Genomic DNA, 16420 nt, shown 5'->3' with positions numbered 1-16420 from the left:
TTTTTAGAGAGAGGAGAAGGGAAGGAAAAAGAGAGGGAGAGAACCATCAATGTGTGGTTGCCCCTCACGTGCCCCCAACTGGGGACCTGGCTGCAACCCAGGCATGTGCCCCGACTGGGAATTGAACCGCCAACCCTTTGGTTCACAAGCCCGGGCTCAATCCACTGAGCTACACCAACCAGGGCTTTACACAACTTTTATATCTGTTGACCTCACTCTCTTCATTTTCAAAATGATGAAGATGGACTAGATGCTTTCCATGCTTTCCTTTAAAGCCTAATATGCTGTTTTGATAATTCTTTTAAAAATATATTTTAGTGATAAGTGATTATAGCATTTTCCTGATTTTTCTTATATTAGTTTTTTTTTCCTTTCAGCAATTTATTTTTTATGCCTCTTCCCATGTACTGTTTTATCATGTTATATATTTTCCTTCTATGGTGAAATTCTCTCTCCACCTTTGGTATAACCATCATTTTCAATCTATCATTTCGCCTAATGTTTTCAACTGTAACACCAAGACTTACTCCTTCCCAGCTTTTATAGTTTGTCATGATGGCATGCATGTTAACCTGCCTCTCAGGCTGTGGGAGTTCAGTCATTATTTATCTATGTTTTTTTGGATTTGAGCTGATAATCCAGAGGAATATCACACTCACTTGTATGTGTCACAGAAAATAGATTTCAAGCTAAGTTACATACAGTGTTAGTCTAATAGAATCTCTAGCTTCCTATATTCCCTTATGATATTTTGTTCATTTGTAAAATGTAATGGTTGACTTTTCTAGAATTATTACTGAAATAAATAGGAAGATGGGTCTTCACAATTTATGTTATGAGGAATACTTAAACAGCTGTCAACTCTGTATTCTTTTGATTGTTTTAAATCAAAATAACCTGGAGTGACAACTGCAAGAAAGAAATACATTATTTTTACAACAATCTTTTAGATTAATATTTATAAAAATAGATAAACTTCAGATTCTGTCACCAAAGTATATTAATATTAGATAGGATTGATTCCATTTCTGTTCTATAATAACTGAATGTGCATATGTATATTTTATTATGATCAGGGTCACTTTCAGAGATACCCATCCCTCAATTATTTTATACTTTATTTTCTTAGGTCTATGAATTCATTGTTTCAATTATCATTTGGTTAAGTTGCATCTTTCACATATTAATACATCTATTAGGCCAAAATGCAATCAATATGGTAATCAACTAATGTTGCTTTGGAATCACTGCTTTCATGTGAGGCATTGTATTTCTAAATTGTCCATATTAAAATGCAGATGTAGTATCTGGGAGAAATTATACTTTGACAATGATTAGTATGCATTGGTTGTTTAGATTACCTGTCAATGATCACATGGAACACCTGCTGATGAAAGCAGGGCTATATAAGTTCTGGTTGTGGAACTTCACTCAAAAAAGGGAGAGAAGAATGGAAACACTGTAGTAAAGGATGCTGGGAATTGAGGAGCGTTACAGATATACCAAAGTTTCAGACATAGAGAAGATTACTATGTGAGCTACACTCAAAAGTTTTGCCAAAACCTTTTTCTATTTTGAATATACTGTCTAAAACAATCAGAAAAGGACCTGCATAGAAACAGTAATCCTAAGAAAGAGGAACAAAATTGGAGGAATCATGCTACCTAATATCAAACTACACTATGAGGCCATAGTAGTCAAACCACATGTTTATGGCATAAAAACAGAAACATAGATCAATGGAACAGAATAGAGAACCCAGAAATAAACCCACACCTTTATAGTCAATATTCACAGAAAGAAAGCACATACATAGGCTAAAGATAGTTTATTCAATAGTGGTATTGGGAAAATTGGACAGATACATGCAGAAAAATGAAACTAGATCACCTTCTTATACCACACACAAGAGTAAATTCAAAATAGATCAAAGACTTAAATGTTAGATCCTAAACCATAAAAATTGTAGGAAAAAACATAGGCAGCAAAATCTTGGACATAGCTTGTAGCAATATTTTATTGGATCTATCTCCCCACGCAAGAGAAACAATAGGAAAAATTAACAAATGGGACTACATCAAACTAAAAAGGTTTTTCACAGCAAAATAAATCATCAACAAAATAGAAAGGCAACCCACAGAATGACAGAACATATTCACCAATAATATCTGATAAGGGGTTCATATCCAAAATTTATAAAGAACTTAACAAAACTCAACAGCATAAAAACAAGCAACACAATTAAAAAATGGGCAAAGAACCTAAATAGATACTTCTCCAAAGAGGACAGATGGCCAATAGACATATGAAAAGGTGCTCAACATCACTAATCATGAAAGAAATGGAAATTAAAACTACAATGAGATGTCATCTCACACCTGTCAGAATGGCTGTCATTAGTAAATCAAACAAGTACTAGTGAGGATGTGGAGAAAGGGGAATCCTTTTGCATTGTTGGTGGGAATGCAGACAGATGCAGCCACTGTGGAAAGCAGTATGGAGATTCTTCAAAAATTAAAAATGAATCTGCCTTTTGACCCAGAGATTGCACTTCTAGGACTATATGTGAAGAAACCCAAAACACTAATTTGAAAGAACATAAGCACCCGTATGTTCATTGCAGTGTTATTTAGAATCGACAAGATATGGAAGCAGCCCCAGTGTCCATCAGTGGATGAGTGACTAGGACAACTATGGGTCATTTACACAATGGAATACTACTTAGCCATAAAAAAGAAGAAAGTTTTACCCTTTGCCACAGTATGAATGGACCTGGGGAACATTATGCTAAGTAAAATAAGTCAGAGAAATAAAATTTCATATGATTTCACATATGTGTGGAATCTAATGAACAAACTGAACTAACAAGCAAAATAGAGACAGACTTATAGATGGAGAGCAGGCTGACAGCCATTGGGCAGGGAAGTTGGGATGGAGGGATGGGTCAAAAAGAAAAAGGGCTCATGGACATGGACGCAGTGTGGTGATTGTGGGGGTGGGTAGAGGTGAACGAGTAGTAATGGAAAAAGTACAATAAAAATCCTGAAAAATAAAGTTTATGGCATTGTTTAATAACTCTTGACTAAGGTCATTTGAAAATCATGTCTCATCTTCTCATATCACATAATGTAAAATGGAGCCCTAAAAATTTCAAGCTACTCCTGAGATTGTTTCATTTCTTTTAGAACACAAGTCAAATAGCATATAAAACCTCAGCCAAAGACCATGAGAACTTGGACCATCATATTCAAGGTATTTTTATTTGCAGATCAGATAGTTTTCATTTGCAAAATTGAGAGGGGCATTTGGCAGTAAATATTTGCCTTATAAAAAAGTCAGTCACATCGATATTCAAACTATTCCAAATCATCATGCTTCTCACTATGTGGTAACAAAGACTCTGATGAGTGAAATGAGGAAATAATCTGAGGTTTGATATCATTAGTATACTGCTGTCTCTGAGAGGTGAAAATGCTCGAGCAAGTGTGTCACTTAAAATCAAAATCAATGCTAATTATAGGGTCATTATGGATAGTTCTATTTTAATGTTTTTGCCTTTGACATGAGACATGTTATAATAGTTGTCATTAACTCTTTGCTGATTCACTGTCCTCCCTCTCTGAAAATTAAAAATAGACGTGGAAAATTAAATAATCTTATCTCACACCCTAACAAACAATAATATTGTTTCTGTCCACCACTAAAATCATTCTGATACATAAAGGTCAAGTGTCATTATATTAAAGTAGGAAAATAAACTAAGATCACACAATTTTTAGAGCAATGTGTACATTGAAATATTGATTGCTTTAGTGCAAACTTAGTAACCTAATATTGTGGGAAGATAATGAAAGTTGAACACCAAGAGTAACATGAATTTGTCTCACCAGAACTTAGCTCAGTCAGAGTTTCTCTACCCCAGCACCATTGATGTTTTTGGGCCAGATTCTTTGTTGTTGGGGACTATTTTGTGCATTGTAGGGTTTTTAGCAGTATTCATGGTCTTTACCACTGAAATGCTAGTAGCACACTCACAATTGTGATGAACCAAAATGTCTCCAAATGTCAAATATCTCCTGGGGGACAAAATCTTCCCCAGCCGAGAACCACTGACTTAGCTAATCCATTCTGAACCACCATCTTAATCCTTCACTATGTTGTCCTTTGCTTATTATTTCTTCTGAGTATTTAAAATTATGTATTTCTAAAGTCAGATGGTTCACTTGTTATTGACGATTTATAGGCTATTGAAATCTCAACCCAAATCTCTTCAGCCTCACTCTTTCATCTCTCTGTACTTCTTGATTTATTTATCTCCCAGATCTCAAGCTCTCTGAGGGAGATGGCAACTTGAGAAAGCAGGAAAAGAAGTTATCAGTAAATAGTAATTACGATGGAAAGAACACTGAGAGTAAACTCTAACTTTCAAAACTTTTACTCATGTCACTAAAAACCTGACAAAGAAAGAGCCCTGTTACTTTGGCAGTCACTGCTTTTCTTTCTTGTCAATTAAAATTTAATGTTTAATATCTCCTGTAAATATTGGAATTCATTGTAGAGGCAAATTGGGGTATCTGTGAAAATTCTATATAATTAAAATTTTGTGAATCTTTCTATCATAAGAAAAGAAATAAAATTATATGTTTTTATAGCAATGTTTTTAAGTGGTCTCAGGCTGAATCACATGACTGTTTTCTCTCTCTACATGAATTACATTGATATTAGGTACTTAGAAGACATATTTTCTAACCCCTTCATGATACATATTGTAGTGCAGTGTCAAATGGGATTATTAAAAATGTTGATCGACATTGATAATAGCTAGGTTTGGGAAATGTAGTGTTATTTCTCCCTGCTTAGTATTTTACTATTTTGTTTGTTTAATAAATAAGACACTTCCTGAAAATGCAGCTCAGATTGCAGTTCTGTAAAGAACTTTTAGTTTATGTGGTCTTAAAATAGAAATGCACCTTAAATTAACTTCGAAGTCTTCACTGTGAGAAAACCTGTGTCCTATTTGCATAAAAAACATGAATAAATGGCATTTGAGTCAGCCACTAGTCAATTTTCAGTCATTTTCTTCTTATAAAAATAAAATAAAATAAAATAAATCTTTATTGATATATTCTGACCTTATCATGGATTCTTTAGCCATTTTAAAAGCTTTCAGTGCTAAGGGCTTGACTTACCATCTGCAGAGGAGAAAGCTGACAAGTTAATCAAGCAGACTGATGATGTGGTGGCTACAATAAAAAAAGGTCAAAATCATGTATTATTTCTTGAAATGTATCTACTGATTTGATGATAATGTCAAGTTCAAATCTTAAAAGGCCATTTAATAGAGTACAAAAAGAATTTTTCTTGGGGCATAGAAATTTTGACCTCATAAAGTGAAGTCTGTGACCTATTTCAACTCTTGATCAGAAGTCATTTTATTCATTTGTTAATTCATTCACTCTTCCATCCATCCATCCATCCATCCAACATTTATTAGACACTTACTAGCACTAAGCTAGTTACTGGGGAAATTGCATAAAAAATAAATCAAGGTTACTGCTCTTGAGCCACATACTGTCTACATCAGTATTTCCCAATACATGTTCAGAAGAACAATGCCCCTATAAGACACTAGCTATTCACTCCATATTATTATTTTTACTTTTCTTCTGAGTTTTCTAGAATAATTAAAAATATCTCAGTTTTCTAATTGCAAACACTTTTTTTTTTTACATGAGGAGATCTTAATAAAAAGTAGTTTAATATTGACTTGGAAAATGTGAGGGTCCAAAATATCTGGTATAAAAGTATACAGTTACAATGCAAATCTGATGGTACTTTAGCAGTTAAGGTGGATGTCATTCCCCTCATGTAGGGTACAAAATTCACTTAGTGTAAATTAACAAGGAAACCTGACCTTACGGAGACAATCTGGGAAACTGATGTGCAGATGACTATAGGTAACTGGATTTTAAAAGAAAATTAGTTTCAGCCAGCAGACCAGTTCCAAGGAAAACACCTCCAAGCCAGAGCCAGAGGCCAAGGCAAAGGGAGTTGGCAGCACCGGGGTTCGCAGGTGGCGGTACCAGGGTTTGAGTAGGAGTCACTGCTGAGGCCAGGGCCTGTCTCTGATGATCGACGAGGCAGTTCATCAAGGGTGACTTTTTCCTCAAGTGCATTTTCTAGTCTGCTTGGAATCTGGGAAATGAAGATTTTAATTTGGGGCTTAAATGGAGCAGGAAAAAGTACAATTTTGTACAGATTACAGGTTGCAGAAGTCATTACTACCATTCCTACTATTGGATTCAATATTGAAACGGTACCGTATGAGAACCTTACATTCCAAGTCTGGGATTTAGGAGGCGAGACCATTAGCAGGCCATACTGGAGATCTTATTATTCAAACACAGATGCAGTCATTTATGTAGTGGACAGTTGTGAGCAAAATGAATTGGCATTCCCAAATTAGAGTTGTTTGCCAAGTTGGAGGAAAAAGAACCGAGAAAAGCCATTTTGGTGGTGTTTGCAAATGAGCAGGACATGGAAAAAGCCATGACTCCCATAGAGATGGCAGATTCACTTGGGTTACCTGCCTTGAAGGACCAAAAATAGAAAATATCAAAACTTCAGCAACCACAGGCACTGGTCTTGATGAGGCAATGGAATGGTTAGTTGAAACATTAAAGAGCAGAGAGTAATTCAATCACTTCCGCTCCTCTGAAATGAAGACCACATCACTTATTCCTATGGAAACATGTGCTTCACACTACTAAATGTTAGAACTGTGTATGATTGTTGACATATACTGAACTGACTACAATATTTGTAATCAATATAAAAAAATAAGTCTTTGGTTAGAAGGGTAACTCATCGTGAATGTCTGGTGGGTGTAATGTAAAGTAGTCCTTCCTTGCTTTCTTGTGTTGAGGCATATGAAAGTATCCAGTCTTGTAATATGAGAAATAGAGATATTTATTGAAGATATAAGATATGAGACATTGTATATAGGACAATTGCACGTCAGTCCCCTTCAGAGTAGGCATCTTGCAACCTCACGCAGTTCTCCCAGTCACCATCAACTGCCCTGTCGTATTTTCCTGAATCTCATCAACCATCTGATATCTCTTCCCTTTCAAAGGTGATTTTAGTTTGGGTAAAAGCCAGAAGTCACAGGGTGCCAAATCTGGGCTGTAGGGGAGCTGAGTCACCTGGGTGATTTGATGTTTCACCAAAATACTCTGCACGAAACATGATGTATGAGTGATGAAACCTTCTGAATCATCCAAATAGTTCTGTGGGGGAATGTTCAAGCTTAGCACAAAATTTGATGCAGATTTGTTTCTCTACTCACTCAGTCATTTTGAATGGAATGGCCACACAGTACACATGCTCACTCAGTGGCATCCACGGCCCCCACTGACTAGTACAGTGAAGTAATTGTTGTTCACATATGTGCATTCCAGTCCACTCTCCTTTACTTCCATGTTACATAGATGTGAAAACTGATCTTGTTATATTAACAACAGTGGACCACTTTTTTTAAAGCTATTTCATTTAAAAGCTCCTGGTTATAGGCATGAAGTTGAAATAATTATTTTGGTGGTTAACTTTACTGACTCATCTGTAGTTGTCATTTTATAGCACTTTATAGTTGTTGAAAAGATTTTATATATATTGACCCTATCAGTTTGTGCAAGAACCATGTGATGTAGGTAGGACAGGTTGTAATATACTATTTATGGACATGTAGAATCTTGGGTTGATAGATTGGGTTGTCCAACTGCTATTTAGCTGGGAGCAGGGCTCAAAAGGAGACTTCAGGGTCAGAAGCTTGTCCCATGAACTCCACCATAAGTTCCTGAAAATATGAACTGTGCAACACAGATGAATTAACTCCTTAGGAGACTCTGTACATTAAAAATAATGTCTGTAAATTTGTTTGTCCACACTGGTAGAGGCAGTAAAAACAATCCTTAATGGTTATATTTGATGAATTCACAACACATCAAAGAAAAATTTCACTTTGAAGGAAATTAAAAAGCTGTATTTTAAAAAGCATTGTAAAGAAAAGAAATTTAGCTTCTTTCTGAAAAGGAGGGCAAAGTTTGTCATTTGTCATCTCAGTCATATTTCAAAGGTTTAGTTATACTTGAAAAAGTGGGAACATAGGCAAAATTTTAACCAATGACAGTCATAATAATTATACCATTTTATAAAGAAACGATATTGGCATTAAGAAAGTATTAGGAAAGATATTTCTTTGTGTAAAGAACATAATTTTAGTGAGTGTTTATCAACTAGCATAGAGCTGGAGATAAAGTCGTAATTTTGTGACTTCACATTAGTTCAACAGTTTACTTCCATTTGTATGTTTTCTGACTTATAGAAAAGAGGTTAGCAGATTATTTCAGTATAATTTTAAGGATAAATTCATGCTTCACACAGGTATACAAACAAAACCCAAACTTGTTAGTATTGTGAACAGCTAGATTTCAAAAGTTCAGAAATTCTTTTTTGATCAGCAGTTAGATGAGCCTGATATTAAGAGTTTATCTAAATGGTTTCTTATCTGATACTGTTATAAACTCAGAATGTTATTTATCTAAAGTGAGTAAATAAGAAGTGGTCAGTTTCATAGGATTCTACTAATGTTGGGGAAAGCTAGTGTTTGTAAGCATATTAATTGGCAATAGTAAGAGTTAACAGGGAGGGAGGTGGGGAGGGATGAGTGGGTGGGTTGGGATGGGAGTAAAGGACAAAAAACTGTACTTGAACAACGATTAAAATAAAATAAAATAAAATAAGTTAACATAGCATTAGGCCTTTCAGAAATAATACTAAGGAAATTACAGTATTTCTGTGATGTTAGTGCTTATAGTGATAATAAATAAATTTACGTGGCTTACAGTGTTTCCATAATATGTACCTGGTTGAAAAGGGTCGTATGTTTTAATGATGTTCCTAGCTTTCTAATTTGTAAGACTGTTCTGTCCTAGTAGCTCATGCCTCTAAACACTAAATGGTTAATCATCATTTATCTCTAAGAGCTCAGGATAATATAGTAAACAACATGGAATCATGAAGAATCATTCATATTAGAACACTATATTTTTTACTCTTACTGACAAATGACCTTATTAAATAGAATCCAATTAAAACAGGTATTATATTCTTGCCACTCCTCCCCAAATATTAACCTACCATATTATTCATATGAAAACATTTTAGGTATAATATTTTTTCTCTAATATTTCAAATTTATCTTGTATGGTACATTTGTAGCGATGTTTTTGCATCAAAATCTGTACATGTAAGGTAAGTGAAGATAAGACAACTCTGGGACTGTCCTTGGAAATCCAGAGTCTATGTTTATTATAATTACAGTGGGCTACAGTTGCACAAATTGATTGAGGGTTTACTATATGCCAAGCTCTGTGCTTTTATGCGTTAATTTTCCTAATGCTCAAAGGAAATCTGCAAGGCAGATACTATTTTTACCTCCTTTTTACTTGAAGTTGTTAAATATCCTGCCCCAGGTTTCAAAGATAGTAGTAGAGTTGGGTTTAAACCGAAGTTCTTCTTACTTCAGACTTCCTGCTCTTGACTACTAGGCAATAATGCCTGTTTGAGAGTCTTTTTGCTAAGGTAGATTGAAACATGACTTAGAGTCATAAAATTGTTTAGCCTGCAAGTCCAGAAGGACAATTCATTAGATGATGGGTCATTATTGATGGTACTAATGAACATTCTGAATTGAGGATGCATGTTCTTTTGGAAGAGAATCAAACAAGTAAACTGTAGTGGACATACAAATGTTCACCAAGATCTCTGATTCCCTCCTTTTGCTTAAATGTCTCCTTGATGTAGATAAATTCATATGACTTGCTTTATCCAGTAAAGTGGGAGAAGTGGCCTGTTCCATTTCTGTGTAGAAGTATTTAAGGGCTGGTGTGAGATTGTTCATGTTCTCTTTCCTTGCCATAGTAATTGTGAAAGATTGTGTTTATCATATTGGGGTGAGGAAGAAAGACAAAAGAAGCCTGAAATATTGAAGGAAAAAATAGAGGTCAGATGCCCTGGGGGCTCTCACAGACTCAGAGTGAACTTAATGTGAATAAGAAATGAACTTTTGATGTGTTAAGCTCTTGGGAAGCTGGTACACAGCCTAAACTCATCTAATCTAACTGAAACATGTGCAGACCACATGCATTCTATATATACCCCTATGTTTCATGAGCAGCAAGAGCAAGCCATTAACTTCTGAGTCTTAGTGGGTTTTTTGTTTTGTTTTAAAACTATGATTTTCAAAGTATGCCTTCCTTCTGAGATTCTGGGGGTAGATCGCTTGATCACATAAGAGAACATATAGGAAAACTGATGAACAAAATAGAAACAGGGGCATGGATACATGGAACAGACTGACAGTTGTCAGAGGGGAGGGTACTGGATGAAAGAAGGTGAAGGGATTTGCCAAAGAACATATGTACATCATCCACAGACACAGAAAATAGTGTGATGGTTGCCAGAGGGAAGGGGGATGAGGGTGGAGAGGAGGTAAGTAAGGGGATGGGGGATGGGACATCTATAATAGTGTCAACAATAAAAATAAAGAAAAACCCTCTGTAAACTACAAAGCAATATAATATTAGAATTAAAGTAAGAATTATGTTTTTTTCACCTTTATTATTCAGTGAACAGTGTTTAGTGATATGGCTGATTTTTTTGAAAGGCAGGTTTAGAAGACAAAGTGTATTTTTGAGTTGGTGACTGAATGACAAAGTTCAAATGCACATATTGATATACTTCAGGAGAAAAAATTAGTTGTTTAACACAGCATAGAGAATAATAAGATGTGCTCATATGACAAGGATGGGGCAAGGAGTTGGAGTGAAACCTATAAAGAAACAAAACCCATGGATGACAACAATGAGAAATATTTGTTTCAAAGACAACATAATATTTTTAAATAGCTAGAGCTTAATACTTTTAATAACCTACACAATGTGTTCAGCATTTATGAGATTTTTTATTAGTTCCTGTTGCAAGGATGGGAAATCCACACTTCAAGCTGATATTGGAAGCAAAGTGACCAATATCACTAGAAATTGAAGTACAAAGAGACAAGTTAAATTTCAATTTGTGTTTCTCCTATCTTCCACCAGTGTGAGGGACATTAAAGAGTTCCTAGTGAAAAAAAAGGCCTTTTATTACTTACTACCCATATACCCCAGAAGTGTGTGCATTAACATGACATGATGTATAAGCAAAGATGAACCACAAGCTCTGTTCTTTGAATCTCTACAGCTGAGTATCATGTATTTATTCTTTTGATGAAATCTCCTCTATTAAGTAAAAAGGTTATCTTAAACATGTAATTTTCAGAATTCCAAATAATGTATGTGGGTACTTCCACCTCTAGGAGGTGATTACTTTCTTGACCTCTCCTAGTGTGAACCAGACATATTGACTTGTTTCACAGAAATAAAATATGGTAAATTGCAAATACTAACTTTATGATAGAGCAACATGGAGAACACTACCTTAAAAAAGTGATCTATGCTAATATCACTATTGATGTCACATATCATGTACCTCTTCATGTGATGTTATGAAAAGGGGGCTTCACCTCTGTAGTATTCTTCCCCCAAATTAATAATTTTAGCTTGATCTTGAGAAAAGAAAACATCAGAAAACCCATATACGGATGCATTCTATAAAATATATAACCAGTTCTCCTCAAAACTGTCAAAATCTGATAAACTGTCAAAAACCAGAGAAGACTAAGGAGACATGGAAACTACATACAGTGTGGTATCCTGGATGGGACCCTAGAAAAAAGGATCTTGGAACAGGAAAAGTACACAGAGGAAACACTGGTAAGATCTGAATTAGGTCTGTAGTTTAGTTTATCAAACAAACTCTAACAGAATCTGGAGGCTTTTCTAGAAATAAACGGTAGTGATTTATTCAAGGGTCTTAGAGTTTGCAAACTGGAAACACAGCTAGGTAAAAACACACAAGTGTTCCAAAAAAGGAATAAAAGTTAAAAAAATTTTATAGCAAAAATCACATTCTTGAAAATTACTTGTTCTGCATTCTTAGCACTAGGATTGGTCCAGGACAGTTACCAATCAGATGTCAGGCAGTCAGGCTGATGGATGCCAGGTGGTCCAGAAGATGGGTACCAGGAGGCCTGGTCCATCTTGGTGGTCTGGATAATGGATGTCAGGTGGATGGAGACATAGGTCCTTCAGGGGATAATTAGAGGGTTACCTGGATGTCCAGATGTATATCCATGCAGGCATTGACACAGTACTGGAAAATTTAAAAAAAACATTTAAGTTCCCACGCTAGTTAGAACAAGAATAGAGTCTTTTCTCATGCCTCAACTTTCAAAATGTTAATAATTTTAGCAGTCTGGTTAAAATGACTCCATTTTATATATCTCACACTCTTTCCTCAAATTAATACTAATGTAGCATTTTTCTTGTTTTGACAAATGCATCATAATAGTGAAGATAATAACTTTATGGGAAAACTAAAGTAGGTGAAGGATATATGGAAACTATCTTGGTAGTCAGGGTTCTCCAGAGAAACAACCAAAAGAATATATTTACAGATATGCATATGCAAATCTATGTATATATACACCTCATATATAATGTAGTACATAGAAGTAGTATAGTAGTTCCAGACCATGTCCAAAGGTAGGGAAAACAAGCAAAGTCAAGGAAATCAGAAAGGAGGAAATTCCCTCTTACTCATGGGAGGGTCAGCTTTTTTGGCCTATTTAATACTTCAAATGATTTGTGGGGTCAATTCACATAAGGGAAGGCAATATGTTTTATTCAGTCTACCAATTCAAATGTGAATCTCATCCATAAACACCCTCACGGGAACACCCAGAATAATGTTTGACCCAATGTCTGGGTACCCTGTGGTCCAGTCATATTGACAAATCAGCATAAACTCCTTGAAGGCAGGACTGGATGGTATTCATCACTGTATCTCTAGCACCTGGTGCAGCCCTTGACAAATATGTTTTAAATGAACAAACATTACCCCTTTGTAATAAAAAGTTTCAAACTGCATATTCACTATCCATCCTTTATATAATCATGTAATTGCTGTTCCAAGTTGCAAATTCCAATGTTCTTATTTGGATTGATCAAAGCTCATAACCTAGAATCCTGTGAATGTATGATTTTCCACATTGCCACAGGATCTTACCAGAAAGTACATTCTTTAACATTCTCACATTTGAGTTCAGAGGATTATACACATGAAGCATGTGCATTTGTTTTGAGGTTAAAATGTGCAAGAATGTTCAGCTTCATTTTAAAACCAAAAATAAATATTAAAAAATGTCAATAAGAAATACAGAATGCACATGCTTAAAGACAGATTTTAGGGTACACATGGCATGAATTCTTATAATAATATTTCCTCATGATTTTATCTTAATTTGAAGTACTTTCAAATGTCCAAAATTATAGCCTTTAATACAACATACAGTATTTAGAACCCAGTATTTAAAAGTTTAGTCTTAAAGTAGATCTGTATTTAAGTTCTTGAAATAAACTGGGGTTAGAACAAGTAGAAAAAGGAAAGAGGCTGAAAAAAATGTCTGTGAGAAGTATCATCAGGTTGGGAGGAAAGAGGGCAGGACAAAGGCATGTAGGGTTATTTTCAATGGGTTTTGACAAAGGAAATAAATAGAAACTCGTCACTCTTCTGGAAAAAGTCCTTGGTAAAAAGGCAGAAAACTGCAGACAATTCACCAAAGTTGCAAAGAAGGGATATCCTTACAATGTGTCCATTTCATCACATTCTTGAAGAGCCTTTTCTCTAGATCACAGTCATAACAGGGTTTCTTTTAGTCTTTCAAGCACACTTAAAGTGGTAGATAGAAATTCCTGCAGTGACTTGGACATATTCGGCCATGGAAAGAGACTTCCTTCCCACTCCAGTCCTGTTTTAGAGAATTCAGATGACTTCATTACCAAATCTGATGGTTGCTCAGGGTCAACTTTGCTAGGGCCAGTTATGCAATCACTCATTGTTCTAGGTGTTGCTTTGTAGGTGTTTGTTTTCCATATGGTTAACACCTAGTCAATCAGTTGACTTGAAGTAAAGGAGATTGCCTTTGATAATATGGGTGGGCTTCATCCAATCAGTATAACATCTTAAGAACAAAAACTGAGGTTTCCCAGAGAAGAAAAAATTCTACCTCAAGACTACAGAATGAACTCATGCCTGAGCTTCCAGTCTGCTGGCCGGCCTGACAGCTTTCAGACTTGTCAGCTCCCACAATCAAGTGAGCCAGTTCCTTAGAAACCAATTGTGTATTTATGTATATTGTTATTACTTTAGTTTCTCTGGAATATCTTGACTGATATATCATATTTCCTGCATTTTTTTAGCTAAGAAGAGATGATTTATTGTACATATTCAGCCACAAATGATAACAGAACCAGTCCAGAATGTCACAGGTCCAGGGCAAAGGACCAAAAGGGACTATGGTTGTAAGAGCAGTGTGGGTCTCTCAAAAGGTGTTCATGGTGATCAGATGGCAATGTATGTTCTACATCCATCGACAAGTTCTCCATAGCAGGCATGCAGTCGAACAGTTTGTATCAGTGTCCCTGGCCTCTGGCTTCCCTTATTTCTGCTCCTGTGGCTTCCATGGGTACACAGGCTAGCAGTTTACTTGGACCTCTGCCTCATCTTTCTTCTTTTGCACTTCAGCCTGCACATTTGCTTCTTCCTCCACTTGGCTCTCATGGCACAGAAGTTTCTAAGAAGATGGCACTTGGGCCAAGAGCTTTACTCCATTTTTAAGTGGACTTAAAACTAAGTTGAAAATGATAATAATAGTGGGAGCAATCAGTAAAATTATATATAATAATCATCACTTTGCACTTGTTAGCCTTGCCATTAGTTTGGTGAATAGCTGGTCAATGAAATTAGGAAAGGTATTTTCAAAATTGCATGAAGTAGAAAAGTTTGAATTTAATATTTCCTGGCTTTAATTAGAATGATTGATAGAAGTGTTGTATAATCAGATAAAAGTGGTCAGTGTTTAGCAGTGCCTTTATTCTCAGCAAGTCAAATTTTCTACAAATGGGAAAATATAAATACTCTTGAAATCCTAAAATGTTTGCAAGATACATATATTTCTCATATTATTATCTATATTATATATAACAGAAGTGACACCAACATTCTCTGTAATGATGGGTATGTGGCTATTGAGTGCTGGATGGAGAAACTAAATTTCATTTTATTTTATTTTGTTCTTTTTCTATTGTTCAAGTACAGTTATCTCCATTCACCCCACTGTCCCCTGCCCCACCCACCCCAACTCCCACCCTCAATCCTTTTCCCCTTTGTCTTTGCCCATGGGTCCTTTATACATGTTCCTTGATGATCATCTCCCTTCTTTCCCTTGTTACCACCCCCCTCCTTCCCCTCTGGTCACTGTCAGTTTGTTCTTTATTTCCATATCTCTGGTTCTATTTTGCTTGCTTGCTTGTTTTGTTGATTAGGTTCCACTTGTAGGTGAGATCATATGGTATTTGTCTTTTACCAACTGGCTTACTTCGCTTAGCATAATGCTCTCCAGATCCATCTATGCTGTCACAAAATGTAGGGGCTCCTTTCTTTCTTTTGTGTAGCAATAAGTGAATTTGGCAAAAGAGCAGGATACAAAGTCAATATTCAGAAATTGAAGGCATTTTTGTACACCAACAATAAAATATCAGAAACAGAAATAGGAAAAAAATCCCATTTGCTACAGCAAAAAGAAAAATAAAGTGCCTAAGAATAAACCTAGCCAAGGAGGTAAAAGACCTGTACTCAAAAAACTACACAACACTGAAGAAAGAAATTAAGGAAGACACAAATAAATGGAAGCATATACCATGTTCATGGGTTAGAAGAATTATCATCAAAATGTCCATACTACCCAAACCAACTTATAGATTTAATGCAATCTCTATTAAAGTACCAGTGACATATTTCACAGATACAGAACAAATATTTCAAAAATTTATATGGAACCATAAATGATCCCAAATAGCTGTAGCAATTTTGAGAAAGAAGAACAAAGGAGGAAGGATCAAAATACCTGATATCAAACTATATTACAAGGCCACTGTATTCAAACCAGTCTGGTACTGGTATAAGAACAGACACATAGACCCATGGAACAGATTAGAGAGCCCAGAAATAAACCCACGTCTCTATGATCAATTAATATTCAAGAAAGGGGGCAGGACATAAAATGGAGTAAAAATAGCCTCTTCAGCAAATGGTGTTGGGAGGCCTGGACAGGTACATGCATAAAAATGAAACTCAATCACCTACTTACCCCATACACCAAAAGAAATTCAAGATGGGTAAAATAATTAAATATAAGTTG

At 35.5% G+C, this 16420-nt stretch overlaps 1 pseudogene; it reads left to right on the top strand.

The window, feature by feature from the left end:
* The first annotated feature begins 1471 nt into the window (after positions 1 to 1471).
* LOC123827752 lies at positions 1472 to 6695 on the top strand (annotated as a pseudogene).
* Positions 6696 to 16420: the final 9725 nt, after the last annotated feature.

This window comes from Phyllostomus hastatus, unplaced genomic scaffold (genome assembly GCF_019186645.2).
Source record: "Phyllostomus hastatus isolate PE091 unplaced genomic scaffold, TTU_PhHast_1.1 phas_contig_90, whole genome shotgun sequence".
NCBI lineage: Eukaryota > Metazoa > Chordata > Mammalia > Chiroptera > Phyllostomidae > Phyllostomus > Phyllostomus hastatus.
The sequence above is the reverse complement of the archived record's forward strand: the minus strand, read 5'-3'. Positions and strand labels throughout refer to the sequence as shown.